We start from the raw sequence: 21,998 nt of genomic DNA on the forward strand, positions 1-21,998 counted from the left end.
GACGAAATGGATCGTTAACTATCAAAAATAAACTTGGAGATATTATACTTTCGGAGATCCCATGCCACATACATTTAATCTTGATTTCGATGATCACTAAGCAAATATTATCCAACCCGGATAGTATCACATTTAGTAGGTTCAAAAATCTTATTCGTCATTAGACTGAGCTTCGTGATAGACTGGTTTTGTTCTTTTTTTATAATACAAATCAGAAGACAATATAGATAAAACATATTTTTATTATAAGATCTAGTAAAGTGTGATCGATACAGACAGTTGATCTGTCGTAAATAAAAGTTACAGTGAACAACTGGATGACAGTGGTGTCAACACTTTCAAATAAATAATATCAACCATTAACACAAAGTAGCTTTATATGTCTCGAAGCTACACGTTCGGTCACGCAAGTAACGCGAGATCCCTTGTGATGATAGTTTTGAATATTCCACGGCCGCTATGTCATCACATTTATAATCGCAGGAGAGAAATGTTTTCATTATTCTATTGTGTGCAACCATATTAAATGATTAAATTGAACAGGGGTACATCATTATTTAGCTTATCAAGCAAAGTTTACGCCTTATGTTTAGCATGGTAGCAGGAGAAACTCCCCTCCTTTAACAAGAGAGAGTTATAGGATATTTGTTTAAAGAACGTTCATTGTAAACAAGTAATTCTCTACAACTAAAGCCCTTTATCTTACTGTCACATAATCACTTACCGGTAAATAGTGCAAATAAAGAAAAGGTAGATCGCTATGTAAAATTACTGAGTTTATACTGTGCTGGATTGTTTGTCGTTTTACCTTCTGGGTTGGACTGTATTTGGAAGGAAGATTTGTTATACTTTCGGTAATGTATGAATGCATCTGCATCACTTTCTGAAAGAAATCTGTGCTGCATTAAAGATTTTCGTTTATTATTTCTTCCTTGCAAATAACTAGCTTTGAAAAAAATTGAATCTCAGATTACATATACGTTGAAAATCATTATATTCCAACGATGTTATACCACCCGTCTTTATAGATATTAATGTCATCATATTAAACTAAAATTAACACTTCGATATGTATTTCTGCCTCTAATTTATATACACCAACCGTTTGATGTGAAATGGTTCAATTACTGATATATGAAATTTATGCCTTTAATTTTTAAAAAATATCTCTCATTTGTACCATACATAGTTTAAACCATCTACTTCATCCATGCAACTTTTACTTTGAACGCACAAGCAAATACCCTAAACAGCAATGATACAAAATGTCTTCAAACACAAGCGAAATCTCAAGTTATTTTTGCAGTTATAAATCTTCACATATATCTATCAATTTTATTTTTTGTAAAGGCTGATACCTATCCAATCGGGAGTATTACATAGTGATTCATGTATTATATTTATCCAATACCTTGATTTACAAGTTTCTGCCTGTCTTTCATTACATTCATCTATTACCATATTTATATGTCTCTGTGTTTATCGTTGTATATACATACATACACACACACACATATATATCTATATATATATATATATATATATATATATATATATATATATATATATATATATATATAGACAGATATATGGATAGAAAGAAATATAGATAAATATATAGATATGTTTATAGATATATATAAGGTAAGAGAGAAACATTTATACGTCGAACCATAATCTGGTACAGTTGATCACTCGTGATGTTGTTACTTTCGCGAAGTCGGTGTAATAATAAGGAAGCGATGTAAATGACACAAAACGACAACCTGTGGCGGTGGAATCCATACTAAGAATATAACGACTATTGTTAAATAATATGCAAAGCTGAGATTAAAATGCAGACAGAAATGGATTATAAAACTGAATTATATCAACTGATCTAACATATTATCCTACTGCTCTTGTAGGAACACTTGCGGTTGGATTGCTGTTGCAGTTCGTTCAGACTTGGCTCCAGACCTTGATCAAAGAACAGAACTCTGTCCTATCTGCGTCGTTACGATGCATGACCTTCAGTGTTTTGTGCAGTGAAAGTTGAAGTTACAACCCAACATTTCTTTATTTTATATAAAATAAGTACTAAACTTCATGTTTAAAGGCTTCTGAAGAATAGTAATCGTTCTCCATCGCTCGCTCTCTCTCTCTCTCTCTCTCTCTCTCTCTCTCTCTCTCTCTCTCTCTCTCTCTCTCCATATATCTTTCGTTTCATTACACGTTTTGGTTATGTATTAGTTGGATAAGAATCTTAGGTTGGTCTTGATGCATGATTAATGAAATAACCCCTACCATAAAAAAATCTGACTCAAATGCATTCTTACAGCCTGTCTTATTTATATATTACATGAGCAACATTTGTTAGCAAAATCCTTTGACAAACGGGTGATGTTTAGAAACTTTAGACGCAAAATAGATAAACATAACGAAAAGAGCAACTTAAACATTTGAAAACTGAAAAGAGGTTCAGTATATAATTAATGTATTAGTGTTTATCTCATAAATACACATTCAAACCCAACATCGTGACAAAGATAGAATCAACATTTTATTCAAAAATCTTTAGGGTAAGCAGAAACACATGCTCAAATTTAAATTGAGGACACATAATTACATGTCTAATGTGTATGGATAATAATGTGACTTATTTATTTATTTATTTATGTATTTATCTATTTATTTGTTTTGTTAATATATTTTAATGATTTTTTTTTCTTAATGATCTACTCATCTATTTGTTTTTTTATTGACTGATTTATTTATTCATTTATTTATTTATTTTGGAAGAATTATTTATAGATTTATTGATGAATTAAAAACAATTAAGTAATTGATTTATTGATTTCTTTCCTTTTTCATGAATTTATGTCGATATAAATATTCAGTGAAGTAAACATAGATATTTTGCAACTTGAATTACCCCAATTTCTTCTACTCCTCCTCCATTTAATCGCAATCATTATCAGCAGCAAAACAATATCAACAGCTCTACTGTTGAGTGTGAAATATCAGTATCACGTCTTTGTCGTGAGAGTTGAGACAACAAGCCTACTTTTGGGAAGCTTTTGCAAAGCATTGTAAATGACAAGTATTAGATGTCATTCCCTCCGTTTTTCTACGGAAAATGTAGTCTCTTTCCACACACAAAAACACACACACACAGACACACACGCGCTCGCCCGCACGCACAAACACACACGAAGACCTCTTCAGAGAACACCAGATTTAAGCTATGATAAATTATATGTCTGATCAAATGTATACGTTGTCCGACTTGTTTTCATTCAAATACCTTTATATGTGCCCTCCACAGGAATGAAGCGCTGTCCGACTTGCTGCCAGAGAAATGCCCAGAGCTTTTCGACTCGTTCGCAGACAAATGTCCTTTTCGTTGCACTGTCATATATTATACTATGGTTTCAGATTGTTTTCTTTTTTTTTTTTGTCGATTTTCCTTTCATTCATTCCATTAATGTCAGTGCAGGCAATCCACATTTTGAGTTCATCCATTTTACCGATGTCGGGATTGTAATTCTAATTAGCCATTGAGGAATAATTGAATGTATGTATATTTATTTAAGTTTCAACACGGCCCTTGTCGGCAGTTGCATTTTGGTCAACTTGATATTTTAACGTCACTAGTGCTTCTTCTACCTCTTCACGGTCTTGTCTGTCGATTGGTTAGTTTGCTCGGGTCTCGCATCATACACATCCAATCTGTCAGTCTATATGATTGGTAGTTTCATTTCATTCGTTCCCATTGTTATTATTTTCCATTATCTACGCTTTATGTTATATTTTTTATTCGTTGTCCTATCCATTTCGTCATTGGCAATTTATTTTTTTTTTATTTTTTTCCTGTTTTTGCTCATAGTGGTTATCGTCTGATGGGGTATCTTTCTTTTGGGAGTCTTTTTGTTGCTCTCTTTGTCTGGTGTCTTGTCGACCTGCGGTAGTCATTCTCCAGAGTTTGATTGTTTTCTTTATCCTCCATTATTAGCGGTCATTGGGTTGAGGGGTGTGGGACCTCTTATGTCTATCGGTATACTCTCTGATCAGATCTTCCCCTACTTTGATGTTTCCCATACCTGGTGCTCATCGTCCGAGGACGTTTCCCATAAATTAATTCAGATGTATTTTAGTTATAAAAGTTGTTGTACAACATATGTTTTAGTTTCATTTCTACTTCCTTTACTTGGACCTGTAGGGTAGCTAATCCCTTGGAGGTTTTCCCATTCGAAATCTTTACTTTGACTTTGTGGTGTTTCTCATCATTTTTGGTGTATACCTACGGCTTCGAGTTCATCGTCCCCTTCCTCAACTTCGTTCGCATAGGTGACATGGGTGGTAGGGTTTTTGGAGTCCCCTGGCACAATAACTAATACCTGACACGTTGTGCATCTTCTATGTTGCTCGCACCCACTGTAGCAAGGCATTGCGAAAATGTCAATGACATAAACAACAGTGGGGATTCTGAGGACATCTGCTTTGAGCAATGCCAGTATTCTAACGTCTCATTTTACTTTATGGAACCCTCCTATGATAGCAACGCGTTCCTGCCTCACTTGTATTGGAAACTTATGTTCTCCTTTCCTGACGATTTATATTGTGACAGCTTCTATGATAAGCCCATATACTTGTGTGTTAGTGCGGTTTGCTTCCACCTCCCTTACTATCGGGAGGTGTGATGCTTACCTGTGCTATTATATATGTCATGGGATCTCTTTCTACCCTAATATATGTAATGGTTTACTTCCTTTAGGCTATATTACAAGTCGTTTCTTTTCCAATCATTTGCTTTTAATTTAATTCGTTTGGCCTCTAAGCCAGTTAAGATATCAGCCTGTCTTATGCAGTTGCTTTTTTGTTGTTGTTGTTCTAGGGTTTAACGCCATTTTTCAGCACAAGATAGGCTATACATGGCGGCCAGTATAACTGGTGGAGGAAGAACCCTGGAAAACCCAGGGAAGAACCACCGACACACGAGAAGCTACTGGCAGGCTTTCCCACGTACCCACGCTAGCCGAGCCTTGTTCTCGAACACACGCAGACAGAGGTGAGATGGCAGTGATCCGGAACGGTGAGCGCTTTAGACCACTCGGCCACTCGGGGCACTTGTCTCCTAAATATATCTCTTGGCACCCTTAGGGTGATAGGCAATGAGCCTTCCACCCCACCCACCCGGCATACAGTTCTACCTCTGTTGAGTTTTGTACACGTTTTCCTTAACTTGTGTTATGACCTATCAAATTTCATTGAGTAAGGCTTATTTTTCCCGATTGAAATTGGTGGATAGTATTCACATTATTTGCTAATGAAATTATTACGATGCGTGCCAGGACTTAACTGATAGACTCGGGTAACCACATTTTATAGGCTATTCAAAGCATCAAAGATAGCATTTTAGCCGTTTTTCTTTAGATCGTATGTTTGAACGTTAAATCGCTTTACGCGTAAGAGATAGGGAAATATTATGAAGCAAGCTGAATACAAAGCTAATTGAGAATATATAGAAGATTAATACGAAGACGTGAAATAAAATTGATGTAAGAAATATCAAATGCTAAAGATATCTTGAAAATCGTGCGAATTAAAATAAATATAATTTCAAAATAACCCAATCTTAAATTATTTCCAGCTAAGTGAACGGCATATTTTTATTGATGAAGCTATTGACCGAATGAGTTTATTTTTTTATTACACCTTATTTCCATACCAAAAATTTCTAACCTTTGAATAAGTAGGTCAAATTTGTAGCTCATGCTCAAAAAAGGCTTAATCATATGATAACAATATAAAATGTACTTTATTCATGGAATGTTAACATCTTGTTGTTGTCTTTTGGGAGAAATAAAAGTTGTCTCAGAAGTCAAACTTTACAAAATGTTCTATGAATGATGCATACCTCAAATTTAAGTAAATACGTTTACAATTAAATAATGATGATCTAATGATTCAATTTAAAATCATAATACAATACTTGCTGTCTGTTCTGTTGTTCACAAAGTATATGACACGTTTAGTTGAATAAGGACAAAGGTCATCGAAAAAATACATATTGATATAACATATAATCGTGGAAAAAAGCCAACAAATACTACAAATTAAATTAACATAACTACCATAGTGAAGATGACGTAGTGATATAGATAATTACTGTTTTAATAAATTGTATCCTTGCCGCCTGTAACTAATATTTCATTTTTTGATGCTTAAAACATCTGATTCGCCTTATACTTTTTAATCAGGCAAATGCAATAACCATGACATGTTAAAGAAGGAGATAAAGTGTATTATTATTATTATTATTATCCTTGAAAATACTGCTTCTCTTCATTTTCTTTAATAGGCAGTTGTAAGGCTACTTCTACAGCATTTAGTTATCATTATTTTCTACCCTTTACTTCTAGTTAAAAATGACAGCTCTCATGTTCTCAGTGTGAAGCAATTCAGCTCAACATCAGCCAGGTGTAACCTTTAAATCTCAGCGTTATATTTTCATTACAGTGCAATGCATTTTCTCTTGTTTCATCTATATACTTAATAATTTGTCGGTAATGGAAGAACATAAAATAATTAATTTGATGCTATGTTTTATGCTCTCTATACGTTTTGTTTTCGCCAGTCCCACAAATGATGAACGAATGAAAATGGTGCTATGTGGACGTCCAATATGGTCGCAACAATAGCCATCTTGAACATGATCGTTTCCCCACATGTCATGCATGAATTCAATATAGACGCAGCTGCAGCCATCTTGAACGTCTACTTCTACTAAATTGCAAAACATATTGTCTGGTGAATTTCACTAGAAGAATTGTATGGTGTCTGGTTGACAAGTTATGAAATTAATACCTATCTCAATCAAATGCGTCAAACATGACGGCCATCTTGGAAATAGTAGCACAGTTACATCTGAAGAAAACAAAAAGATTTTCGTGCTGACTAGGGGTCTCCAGTGTTCTACTCATCGTCATATATAGTTGCCCCTTGCTATTTTTGTGCCCATCTTACATCTGATGAGGGCGACAATAGGGCAATATTATAAATATTGTTCTCGCTTTAGAAGACTGATAATGGTTTCCACACTCAGCATATTAAAAGAAGAAATTATTTTGGGGGGATTTTCTAGAAATCCTTTCGAGCCCGAAGAGCGTCAATCCTTTCAAAAGACATTTGAATTTATCAAATATCCGAGTAGGTATAATTCGTTTGCCAAAATTAAGTAAAACCTAGAAGAATGATCAAGAATGTTTACAACTAGAGTAATTTCCAAATGAACATTAATCATTCTTCGGGTGTTATTTTATAGGTATAGTTTCCAAAGAATGTTACTGGGTCGATGCTTCGGACATGTTGAAGAGCTGGGTATGGCGTTGGATGCGGACCAATGGGGCTGCTGTCCCGTTTTCATATGACAATTGGCAACCTAGAGAACCCAACTTCAAAAATGAAAACTGTGTAGAAGTTCGTTGGACCTTTAATAGCAAGTGGAACAATTTAGACTGCGCTACTTGGCGAAGCTTTATTTGTCCGGCACGGTAAGACAATAGTGTAAGCTCTATGTTATCTACCTCTGCATTCCCGTCGTAGGCACCCATTTGATTTTGTTTCAGCAAAACCCTGTTGATTTATTCGTGTGTGTTTCAAAAATCTGAGTGTGATTTTTCGAGCTGTATAGGCCGTAATTACCATGCAACTGGTTGTTTTGACATTGAGCTACATATATATCAAACTTCTCTCTGTCTCTCTCTGTGTCTCTCTCTCTTTCTCTCTCTCTCTGTCCCTCTTTCTCTCTATATATCACTCGCATATGTTTAATTTAATTTCCTTCAATGGAAATTACAAAGCTTTTTTCTATTTCAGGATTGCAGAGGGAGATGAAATGAAATTCAACGAAGAAATGGATCGTTAACTATTTACTTGGAGATAATATACTTTAGGAGTTCTCATGCCAAATATATTCAATCCTGATTTCGATGATTACAAACAAATATTGTCGAATTCGGACAGTATCTCATTTAGTAGGTTCAAGAAACTCATTCTTAATTAGACTGATCTTCGTGATAGAAGTTGCAGAGAACAATGGGATGACGCTTTTTTCAAGACTTTCAAATACATGACAACGAACATTAACACAAAGTAGCATTACATGCCTCAAAATTACACGTTCGGTCGCACAAATGACGCGGGATCTATTGTGATGATATCTTTGAATATTCCACGGTATATCGCATCGCATATTAAGTGATCAAATTAAACAAGGTTGCATCATGATTTAGCTTATTAAGCAAAGAGTACGCCTTATGTTAATATGGTACCAGGAGAAACTCCCCTTCTTTAACAAGAGGTAATTAAAGGATATTTGTTTGACAACCGTTCATTGTAAGCGAGACATTCTTTGCAAATGAAACAGTTTGTCTTACTTTCCCATTATAACTTACCGGTAAAACGTGCAAAGAAAAAAGGTAGATCACTCTGAAAACTTTTTGAATTTATACTGGGCTGGATTGTTTGCCGTTGGACTTATCTGAAAGGAAACTTTGTTACACATTAGCTAATGGATGCATGTATCTGCTTCACTTCTGAAATAAATTTGTATATGGTGCATAAAAGTGTTTCATTTTGTTATTCCTTCTTTGTAAATAACTATCTTTGAAACAGTTTTCAACACATCGTAGAATATTTCAAGATAATGTTTATCAGATTTTGCGTTCGTTGAATGTACATTCAACAGAACCCTAATGGAATGTTGATGATTGTTTCAGTATCACATGATGTGTCAGATTATACATCTTTGACATGAGTTCGTTATGATTGTTTGTAATTGTCCAGAATTAAAGACTTAGCGCTTCTTTTACGTGATACCGGTATAATTGGCAATAACAAAATCCTACTGATGGTATACTAATGCATTCAAAATCAAAATATATCAAATAAATAACATAAAATTAATAATCATATTTTCTTTAATTAAAAATACAAAAGAAACGTTTTCATCATTTAATCTTAGATTAAATAAACGTTGAAAACCCTTAGATTCCAACGTTGTCATACCATCCGGCTTTGTAGATGTTAGAGCCATCATATCAAATTAAAATTAAATTAAAATAAGCCAAAAACTTTTACTGATATATGAAATTCATGCCTTTTATTACTTTTTTCCTCGTTTTTACATTTCAGAGTTTATACCATTGACTGCATCCGTGCAACGTTTACATGGATGACTTTTGGGAATCGTTGAATAGGCGTTTATATGTGATGCCAGAGCTCACATGAAAATACGCAAAATATAAATGATACAAAAGTCAGTTCAAAAACAAGCGAAAGTTCATGATTTTGTTCTGTTCTTAAAACCTTCAGATATATCTTTGAATATTACTTTGTGTAAATATGGATACCTATCAAAGGGGAGTATTACGTAGTTAGTCATGTATTATATTTATCCCATGCCTTGATTTACATGTTTCTGTCCGTCTTTCATTACATTCATATATTTCTCAATGTGTATGTCTTCTCTGTGTATCTGCGTATATACATACATTCATATACAGATCGATAGATACATTTATCATTCCAACCCCCCTGATCTTTCACAGTACATCACTTGTAATGTTACAACTTTCGCGAAAAAGGTGTCGTAATAAGGAAGCGATGTATATGATACAAAACGACAAACAGTAGCTGAATAATCCATCCTAAGAAGATAAGGATTAAGGAATTAGCAAACACTTGTAGTTAAAGAATATGCAAAACTGAGATTAAAATGCAGACATGAATGGAACATACAAACTGAATTATATCAACTGAGCTAAACTAGTATCCTACTGCTATTAAAGGTACAATTGCGATTGGATAACTATTGCAGTTTCTTTCGAATTGGCTCCCGTCCTTGATACAAGAACCGAACTATACCTTATTTGATTCATTAGGATGCATGACCTTCAGTATTTTTGTGCATTGAAACTCGAAGTTACAACCCAACATTTCTTTATTTTATATGAAACATAAAACAACATTCACGTTTGAAAACTTCCGAAGAATATGAACCTCTCTCTCTCTCTTTCTCTCTATATATCACTCTCATTCTCTCTCTCCTTGTATCGTTCGTTTCATTACACTTTTTAGTTATGTTGGTTATGTACTAGTTGCATAAGAATCTTAGGATGGTCTGGATCGATGATTCTTTAAATCCCCCCACCAGAAAAAATCATACTCAAGGGATATCTTACTGCCTGTCCCATTTATATATTATATGTGCAATATTGTTTTGTGAGATCCATTGACAAACGGGTGATGTTAAGAAAATCCCTAGATATTTATACACAAGATAAATATGCATAATAATGTAAAAAGAGCAGCTTAAACATTTGAAAGCTAAAAATATGTTTAGTATAGGAATGAATGTAGTAGTGTGTATCTCAAAAATACAAATTCAAACCCAACATCATGACAAAGATGGAATCAACGCTTTCACCAAAGACTCTTTACGGTATACACAGACACATACACAGACACATGATCAAATTAAAATTGCGGAACATAATTCCATTTATATAGTGTATGGATAGTAAGGTGACTTCTTAATTTATTTGTGTACATTTCATGTATGTAATGATTTATTTTCTTAATGATTTACTCATATACTTGTTTCTTTATTGACTGATTTATTTATTTATATAATTTTTTCTTTATTAACTGAGCTATTTATTGATTAATTAATTAATTAATTAATTAATTAATTAATTCATTAATTAATTAATTAGCTAAAAAATAATTAAGTAATTGCTTTATTGATTTCGTTCTTCATTTATTTTTGTCAAAATCAATATTCAGTAAAGTGAACTAGATATTTTTCAACTTCAATTACCCCAATTCATTCTACTCCTCTTGCATTTAATCATACTCATTAATAGCAGGAAAACAATACCAACAATTCCAATTTTGAGTGTGAAATATCAGTATTACATCTTTGTCGTGAGAATTGAGACATCATGCCTGCGTTTGAGAATCTTTTGCAAAGCAACGTAAATGGCAAGTATTGTTGTAATTATTTTCATTTGTATCGTTCTCTCTTTCCATATGCACACACACATACACATGCACACACACATACACACACAGACACACACACACACACACACATGCACACACACACACACAAATACCTCCTCAGAAGAGTTAAGCTATGATAAATTGTATGTCTGATTAAACATATATGTCGTCCGACTTGTTGTCAGAGAAATACCCTTCTAGATGCCCTCCACACGAATGATGCGCTGTCCTACTAGCTGCCAGATAAATGCCGCGAGCCCCCAGCGGTTCTACTCGTTCATTCACAAATGTCCTTTTGGTGCCCTGCCATATATTATATTATGGACGGCGGTTGTTTTCTTTTGTGTTCAAGATTTCCTTTTCGTTTGTTTCATTAACGTAAGTGTATGCAATCCACGTTTTGAGTCATCCATTTTACCGATGTCGGGCTTGTAATTATACTTAGCCATTGTGTAATGCTATGATATATATAGATAGATAGATAGATAGATAGATAGATAGATAGATAGATAGATAGATATATTCGGCAGTTGCAATTATCACAGCTTGATCTTATAACGTCATTTGTGCTTCTTCTACCTATTCATTGTCTTTTCTGTCGATTGCATGGTTTGCTCGGGTCAGGTATCATACACATTCTGTCTGTCCGTCTATATGGTTGTCAGTTTCATCTCCTTCGTTCCCATTGGTATTATTTTCCATTGTCTACGTGTCCTCTTCAATTTGTTGGTCGTTGTCATTTCTGTTTCGCCTTTCGCCATCGTCTTTTTCTTTTTCTGGATTTTCCCTGATTTGTAGCTCATAATGGTTATCGTCTGATTCTGATGGGGTATCTTTGTTTTGGGAGTCTTTTTGTTGCTCTCTTTATCTGGTGCTTGGTCAACCATCGGTTTTTACTCTCCATAGTTTGATTGATTTCTTTATCTTTTAGCATTAGCTGTCAGTGGGGTGAGGTGTGTGGGACCACTTCGGTCTGGCGGTATCCTCTCTGATGGGATCTCCACCTAACTGGCTGTTTCCCATACGTGGTCTTCGTCGTCTGAGGACGTTTCACATAAACTAATCCAGACATGTTTTAGTTGTAAAAGTTGTTGTACAACAGAAGTTTTGAGTTCATCTCTAATTGCTCCTCTTGATGCCATAAAGGAATAATCCAACGTATGTTTTCCCATCCCAAATCTTTATTTTGAATTACGTCCTCTTGTACGCTACCCTTCCCTTCTACATTTGAGATAGTCTGTAGCTGAATCTTCTTTATTCGCTTGGCGTATATCTCCGTCAGCAGAATCTCTACTAATAACACATATAGCGCTCTGATCAACTGTCGCCTTTTGCTTTTACTTTTCTTTTATTCTGTTTGTGGTGTTTCTCATCTTTTTTCTGTACATCTGCCGCTTCGAGTTCATCGTTTTCTTCCCGTTTTCGTTTGTACAGGTAGCATTAGTGGAAAGGTTTTTCTAGTAGCCTGGCCATTGGTCTAATGCCTGATTTCTTGTACATCTTCTATGTTGCTCGCATCCTCGGTACCAAGGTTTTGATAAAAAGTCAAGGTATGTAAACCAGTAGCGATTATGAGGGCATCTCCCTTGAGTACTGCTAGTATTATAATGCCTGAATTTACTTTATGGAATCTTCCTATGGCGGCAACGCGTTGCTGCCTCACTTGTATTTTAAACGTATCATCCTCTTTCCTGACGATTTCTGTTGTGACAGCATTTTTTATAAGCCCATATACGTCTTTGTAGGTGCGTTTTCTTCCACCTCCCTTACTATCGGGAGGTGTTGGTGTTTTCGTTACTTTGCTATATATCCCCGGATCTCTTTCTACCCTCTGAGAAGTAATGATTTGCTTTCTTTAGGGTGTAGAACAAGTCTTTTTTCCCCATCCTGCAGGGTATTCATTCTCTTTAATTTATTTGGCCACTTGGCCAGTCAAGATATCAGTTTGCCTTAAGAAGTTGGTGTTGTCTCCGAAATCTATATCTTGTTTCCCTTAGGGTGATAGGCAAAGAGCCGTCGCCCCATCCCCCATCCCCGACACACACTTATACTTATTGTTTGAAGTAAATGTTCAATTTTGTCCCCATATTTTCTGTAATTTGTGTTATGACTTCTCAAAGTTCATTGAATTATGCTTACTTTTCAAGTTTGAAATTGGTGGATATTATGCACAATATTTGCAAAATGAAATTATTACGAAGCATGTTAGGATTTAACTGAGGGACTGGGGCAACAACAGTGTTTGGGCTATGCAAAACATCAAAGACAGCATTTTAGCCGCTATTTTTTAGATTGCATGTCTAAACTTTAAATTGCTTCACGTGTAAAAGATAGGGAGGTATTAGGGATCAAGCTGACGGGGTAAAAATCTTATGGATAATATGGACGATTAATGCGATGAATTAAAATACAATGGATGTAAGGAAATGTCAAATGCTAAGGATATCTTGAAAAGCTTGCGAATTAAAATAATTATCATATCAAAATAACCTAATTTTAAATTATTTCCAGCTAAGTGAACGACATATTTTAATTCATGAGGCTATTGGCCTAATAAGTTTTTTTTTTATTAAACCTAATCTCCATACCAAGATTTTCTAACCTTTGATTAGGTAGGTCATATTTGTAGCTAATACTCGAAAAACGCTTAATCATAACAATATAAAAGTTACTTTATTCCTGGAAATTTAAGAATTAGTTGTTGTCTTTTGGGGCAATGAAAAGTTGTCTGAGAAGTAAAATTGTACCGTCATGTTAAGAATGCTTTTACCTCAAATTTAAGTAAACTTTTTTACAATTAACTAATGATAATTCAATTATTTAATGTAAAATCAAAAAAAAACATATTTGCTGTGTAATGTGTTGTTCACAAAATAAATGGCATTATTAGTTTGATTTTGGACAGAGGTCATCAACAAAAAAGACATTTACAAAACAGTTAAACAAATAATACAAATTAAATTAACATAACAGTCATAGTGATATAATTAATTACGATTTTAATAAATTTTATCCTTGCCGCCTGAATCTAACATTTCATGTATTGATACTTAATAATATTTGATACGCCTTATACTGATAAATCAGGCAAATGCAGTGACCCGGACATGCTCTCGAAGGAGATAAAGTGTATTATTATTACTGTTATTATTATTATTATTATTATTATTATTATTATTATTATCGTCCTTCCTGTAAATACAGCTTCTCCTCTCTCCTGTAAATACTGCATTTTGTCTTCATTTTCGTTAATCGGCAGTTGTAAGGTTACTTCTAAGCCATTTAATTTTCTTTATTTTCTACGACTTTCTCCAACTTAAGAAAGATTGCTCAGGTGTCCTCTGTGTGCTGCAATTCAGCACATGATCAGCCAGGTGCAACCTTTAAATCTCAGCGTTATCTTTTCAGAACAGGGGAACGCACTTTAATCTACGTACTTAATAACTTGTCAGTAATGGAATAACAAAATATAATTAATTTGATGGGATGTTGCATTCCCTCTACACGTTTTCTTATCGCCAGTATCTAAAATCATGAACGAATAAAAATGTGAGGATGTACACTTGGAGACTATTCAAATGATGGATACCACATTTGGTATTGATATTAGATTTTATTTGTATTAGAATATAATTCAGGAATAAAGTACATTTCTTATGCATGTCTATATATATGTATATATATATATATATATATATATATGTATATATATATATATATATATATATATATATATATATATATATATATATATATATATATATATATATATATATATATATAAAGCATTAGATGATATACAATGGTGTGGTCATATGACTAAAATGCGCTTAACAGCAATGTTACAAACGGCGACCTTGACAACAGTTTTAATAGACTATATTTTAAGTCTTATATCAGCCATGTTTGATATTGAGTGAACTGTTTTATAACCATCCTAACAAATGATCTGATCTTACCACGGACTGGATGAAATCACCTGATAAATCCTATGGATTGTAAAAAGGGCTGGCATCAGAGCATATGTGCAGAAAGCTTTAATGTTAGCCACACAAACCTATGAATTAGCCACACAAGCCTGGGCTCAATTATCTTCTAGTTTAATTTAATCGAACTTTCAAAAGATTTAATTCGAGGGCGTAGACATATCATATATCCTCGAATATAGTTGATATTGTTCCCTTCTTAACCAAGTTTTGGAAATAGACAATTCTCTTAGATGAATAAAGGGGACATCCCTGCAAACAGCTTGATTTCTTTTCTTCTTCAGCAAAGCATAGGAAGAAAAGCTGACATTATCACTGCTCAAACTGCAATATTTGCAGGCATATATGGCTTCATTTTTAGAGCAACTTGCCTATCCCTACAACTGAAATTAACATCTCCCAAAGTTATGTTTAATGGCCTAGAACATTGCAGTGATTAAGTTTTGTACAACTACATTGCTGATATCAGGAAAAATAAGAGAATACTGTTAGATTTTAAGAATATTGGTAATACCACAGATGTGTCATTTACTGCAAAACATGACTTATATTGTAGTTAACTTTCCGAGCTTGTATGATATAGGGTGGGTTGAGTAAGGTCAATTGACGTAGGGTTACCTAATATATAGAGGTATTGAATACAATTGATTCAGACAGAATGACTATCAGACAAGAGTACATAGTTTTCTTCGTAAGTCTTGTTTATTGATGTTTAATGCTTCATCGTTTCTTACATAACCACTAGTATATACTACGTTTTTCATAATTTTGTCATAGTACATGTTAACTGAAATTGCGACAAAGAGAACAATGCAAAGCACCAAACGTTTGATAGGATGATCAATCTCTTTTCGTTTAAACTGATCGAAATAAAGTTGCATAGTGTCAATTTCCCATCTTTCGTGTATTATTTTTAAAATGCTCCAAAACATGCTCTCACCCCACACACTCACAAATACATAGTACACGAAACAAAAACAAAGATACGCCATTTGAAGGCCAATTTTGAATTCGAATATTCCCTAAAAATATTCAAAATGAAATATTCATTCAGCACTAGCCTTAATCTAGCTATAACTATGTGTGTACCCATTTATTGATTTATTCATAGTCGGTCAATACCATCATTACTAAACTGGTTCACGATTATATACAAGGAACACTTTGAACAATAGAGAGAGAGAGAGAGAGAGAGAGAGAGAGAGAGAGAGAGAGGGTTTAACAAGAAGGGACTTGGCGCAGTTGCTACCTTACCGAACTCATTACTGACATGACGCGGGATCTAATCTTACCATTATACCAGCCTGTGTCCGCTACCTCGGTGTGGTTATCATACCGCTCCCAAAGGAAAACCATGAGAAAAACTCATAAGAATTGTTTGAAGTGCAAAGACAGTAGGTAGCAATGAAAAACGGAATTCACTACTAAACACTTGGGAGACTAAAAACACACCGATTTGTATCTAGGAATAGAGCGTTTACTATAGAATCATAGATGTAAATGTATACCTTTATCGCAGAAAGTAAAATGTTTATACCCGGATCCCATATTGTATTTAAATGATTGCATAAAAATATGTATGTATAGTATATTTATTAACGAGTGAAACCATTCTGCAAGTTGTCTAGCTACCATTCATTGCACCCAAATAATACTGATCATTTTTTCATCGCATCCCCCACCACATCCCGTCCGGCCCCTACACGCATGACATACAGTTTGTTCTTTTTGCATTTGCAATCTCATTTGCGTCTCTTCTTTTACAGTTTGATTTGCAGGTCTCTTTATTCTCTTGGATTTGTTCTCTCCCTCATTCTCTCTCTCCTGTATTTGCATATTTTTCTTTTTCTGCGTTTGTATCTTAATTTCCATTTTTAATTCTTTTTGAATAAGTATCTCCCTTTCTTTCTCCTGTTTTTCATGCTACATCTTTTTCTTAACTTCTTTTCCAGTGTTCTACTTTTATTTCAGTTTCATAACTTGCTACTTAGAGCAGTTACTTATCCAACTCAAAGCATTTTGTATAGCATATTCTTTACTACCAAATATTGAAACAAAACATTTTTAATTCTTGTTTTAACAACGATGAATTTTGCTCAAAACGATCGTACTGTCTGTGAAGTTATAACAATTCATCATTTTTCATGGACTCAAACCATTCCTGGGTAGGATTTAAAATAACGTTCCCAAAATATAAAAAAATAAATTTCAAAACAATTTTAACATCTCTGAAATGTTTCTAATATTTGCATCCCAGACGAGCCACAAATTTCAGTTACCTCTCTTATGGTCAGAAACTAAGAAACAGAGAGACGCAAAATCAACAAGTTGTGTACTAGTCCGCCACGAATCGTGACTTTGTCAAGATTGCGTCCACTTGAACCAATTAACAACAGTTCCAAAATAAAAGTACAGTCCAAATAATGAGCATTTTCTATTACAACTAAACATTCCAAACAATTTCTATTTCTTTTTTCTATTTCTATTTCTTCTTTCTCTCGAATAATCTATTTGTACAACATAAAACACGTCTGCAGACTACAAAAGAAACACAAGCAATGATAATGACTCCAAAGTGGGAAAGAATCTGATTACTCCGTGTTCTTCTTATTTACACCTATATTGAGTATTTTTTTCACATATACCCCAAGTGACATGTCACTCTAAAGACAATGCTTCGTTCTTGCCTATTCATATACCCTAACTCCAAATATGGGAAGTTACTGAATTCTCTTAGAAGCGTCGAATCCCCATCAGCCAATGGTAAATTAATACAAAGGCCGATTAATTATTATTATTAAGGGTATTGTTAATAATTGACACAGCATCTTTAAGCATTTTTGTTATTGATCCTATATAATATTAATCTCATAACTAAGATCATGTCGACTAAATTAGCTAATGATATTCTGTATAATTTACAGCCATGAATAAAAATTAGGAAAATAAGACAAAAAATCATGTGCTCAAATTTACATAAAATAAGGATATAGAAACAAACATACTAACATTAAAACGGCAGTATTGCCGAAGAGATGTGCTAGAAATTTAATATTTAACTATACACACAAACTGATCTCACTTTTATTTAGACATTATATTTATATACATAAAGTTATAATAAGAATTTCTACTAACGTAAAAGCAAAATACGAAAACAATTGTGTTGAGGTAACAGCGTCGACTTCATCATTGATTACTAAATTGCGACCACCATATAAAACATAATCTGTCGTCGTACAAAATAGGGGTTTAATCCAGAAACACCCCTTGCATACGACTAACGTGATGTTTACACAGATTCGCTAGCGATTTATTATTAATATTCATAAAAAATGTACTATCACATAATTTACTGTAATAACCAGTCCAAAAAGTACACCTTGGTAAAATCTACGCTGACATATATGTTATAACCCACCGCGAATGTATTAATGCCATCGGAACAATATCGCTTTCACGAAAATTAATGTGTCCCGATTTGATAATGACATCAATCTATATTTCATTGTATTGCCATCATTTCGACATGACTATCACAATCTGTTTAACGGAGGTTTATAATTATCAAATCTAATTAACTTACCGACTACATTTATTTTGATTCCTCTCGCCCGTTTTTTAACTTTGTTATATGCTAGTTTTAAGCAGTAAATTTTACTTTGCAATCCGATGAACTCGACGATATGAGCAAAACGTGCTTTATATTTAATTTTTTTAACTTTTGTATTATCTTTGGAAAGAAATCAGTTGTTTTTTATTGATAATGTGTCAGATCAATTAGTTCTTGGCTATCGAAAAACTCTTAATACATATCATCAAATTCTTTCTTGTACATTACCGAATCATTGTCAGTAAATAACAGCTCTGCTACATAACAAAATCATAATGGAACCAGTATAATAATACATTTGACATTTCAAGAAATGCCATTCCGACGTATACTGGCTTGTTAAACTTTATATTTGACTTTTTTCATGTACCGCTAACATGGTCTAATACAATATTTAATACTAACAAAATTATCAGATGCACCACGTATATTTCGTCGAGCAACGTTATTAACAATTTTAGTATTGACTCGCTTTCTGATATTTTCCATGATCTTGCCAAAGACGCTGTTGATCATGAGCTTGAAAAAGTTCCTTTCAAATTCTATTTTTTATATGCCATTTGGCTAGTATTAGAATCAATACACTATTTACTCCAATATGATTAATATTAATTTTAGCACACGATGAATTTTTCTTAGTACCAGACCATGATCAAGTGCCTGTTTCGGACTTTTTTAATGCATTACGTATCTCCGCTTGTCAAGCAGATTGGGAACTAATTTGTTTGTGATAGATTTGCATTGCACAGTGTTTCGTTGTTTATTATCATTATTATTATTATATATATATATATATATATATATATATATATATATATATATATATATATATATATATATATATATATATATATATATATATATATAAGTGCTAAAAAGTCTGTTTTAAAAAAAATGGTAACAGCAATTTAATGTTTAGATATGTTCTTTATTTTGGTTTCGAAAATATGATTTTACCACATACCGAGTCGTGTAATCGTCAGTCATATTGGAATCACGCGTCAGAAGCAAAACCTGTCAGGCCCTTGACAATTAAAACAATCATGCCGGAATTTCGTGTATGAAGCACAACCTAACATATCCTGGAGAATTAAAACAATCTGACTCATTCCAGCAGGGTTCTGTTGTATTATGAATCGACAAACACGAGATACAACCAAGATTTAGGTAAACAGTGATTTGGAGATTTCTACGACTTGTTGAGAACTACTTGTAAGAAATTAAAAAACTAAGAAGGTGACAGACGAGAAAACTATTTTTTGTTTCAATATATATATATATATATATATATATATATATATATACATATATATTTAAAGATAAAGTAATACATGGCAAAGTGCAGACGCATGAATACAATCACTTAACATCCACGTATATAGGTGATATCCAGGTAGGCAAAGTCCTCTATGAACTCAAGCGCCTCTCCATCAATTGTAATTGGAGAAGTAGCTAAGGTATTTACATACATGATTAGAAAATTTTCGTTGAATTGAACTGCAAGTCAGTCTGTTTATTGTACTGACTGAGACTGCCATATTTTCCTTGTAGATGAGAGTACCTTAATGAAGTGACAGCCAGATCATCAGCAAAGTCAAGATCGTCAAGGTGTGAGTAGAATGTCCACTAAATCCCACTGGCATGGTCAGATGCTGTTCGAGTCATTATCTGGTCAACGGTGATGTGGAAAATAAAGGGAGACAGGGTGCAACCTTGCCTAATACCATACTTAACTTTGAAAAATTCGGCTAAAGTAGTGTTAATTTTAACCATGCATTCGAAGTGCTCGTAAAATAGTGAGTTTGACTCTCTTGGGTGGTATTCCATAGGTTCTTAAAGTCTTCTTTAGACCCTCGCGGTAAGCAATGTAAAACGCCTTCTTGTAGTCAATGAGGTTGATTAAAGTGGGCTATCCACTCTATACACAGTTCAGTGATGTATGTTGACCAAAACTATGTTATATACATCCTCTTTCTTTGCAGAACTGTGCCTGTTCTTATCTGAGTTTGTCAACTTAGGATGTGTGAATCCTAAGCAAAAAAATTATTCAGAATACTTTGCTTTTGGATGGAAATGAGTCATATTGTGGCAATCGCTGTCTTAAATTTTTGGTAGATTAACAATGAGTCTTTTACACCAGTCCTGTGCGATAACATACTTTTTTCATATCTTTTTCAAGAGTTCAATCGGCACCTTTCAACAAATCAGCTTATAGGTAATCAATCATATGTTCCTTGCTCTTCGTGGTTTTTATGGCTACATTTACTTCTCTTTCAGGAGTTGAACGAATTTCAATGAATTTAGTGTCGTCTGATGGTGGCAGGTGTTCAGGCTCATCACGCTCTTGCTGGTTTAGTTCCTCTTCGAAGTACTGGACCCATCTTGCAGCGTGTTCCCTATGGGTTGTTATCACTCCTCCTTGTTTACCTTAGACTGACTTGGAGTGGTTAGATCCTCGTCCACAGAGTTGTTTTGTTACCTTGTATACCATGCTCATTTAACCCTTTACTGCTGTTTGTTTGCCTCATTTGCCGATTCCTATACAAAGGTTCTTTTTTTCTTCCGTTCGTTGGTTTTGGCCTCTTTATACTTCAGTCAATATTCTGTATGTGCGTCTTCAGTTAACATTGGTGATTTTTCACTCACCAGTTTGTATTATGCCTTTCTCCTTTCATCTATCATTGCACAAGTCTTTGATGTTAACCATCTCTTTTCCTTATTCTTTCGATAACTAATAAATTTCTTTGCTGCTTCAGAGTATGTATTTTTATCTATCTTAGTCCGTGTACTTTAAACTGGGGTTGGTCCTCTCCATATTCATTTGCTATTCCGCGGAAGCCACCCCTCTAAACAAAAAAAAATATATCCTCCTAAAAGACAAACCAAAACAAGCAAACACAAAAACGCAAACTAACAAATCACCCGTCTATTGGTGTACCATTTTTTAGATTTCTTTTTCAAAGTATCGAAAAGAAGGCATTTCGACTGGAATCCATTAACTTTACTATGTGCTAATGATATCAAAAGTTGGCTTTAGGTCGGTGATGAGAAAAATACCAGATTTTCAAATATAAAATAGTATTGCAAACACACACACACACACACACACACACACACACACACACACACATATATATATATATATATATATATATATATATATATATATATATATATATATATATATATATATATATATTCTGATATTAATCATATCGTAATGTTGTTGCTGAAAGAAATTAATATTTACTATACCATCATGGAAAGATCAGCTAAATAATCATACTTCCTAAGAACGATCCTGTTAGAAAAGATTTTAAAACGTGAAATGATAGCATGTACTTTGTTTT

General features: G+C 33.8%; 1 long non-coding RNA gene across 2 annotated transcripts in view; it reads left to right on the forward strand.

Moving 5' to 3' along the window:
• LOC149784169 (uncharacterized) overlaps nucleotides 1-21,998 on the forward strand; it is a 176,365-nt gene that overhangs the window by 64,230 nt on the left and 90,137 nt on the right. The gene's annotated exons all lie outside the window — the stretch shown is intronic.

The sequence above is a fragment of the Sinohyriopsis cumingii genome, chromosome 14, assembly GCF_028554795.1.
Source record: "Sinohyriopsis cumingii isolate HCF-2022 chromosome 14, ASM2855479v2, whole genome shotgun sequence".
In the NCBI taxonomy this organism is placed as follows: Eukaryota; Metazoa; Mollusca; class Bivalvia; order Unionida; family Unionidae; genus Sinohyriopsis; species Sinohyriopsis cumingii.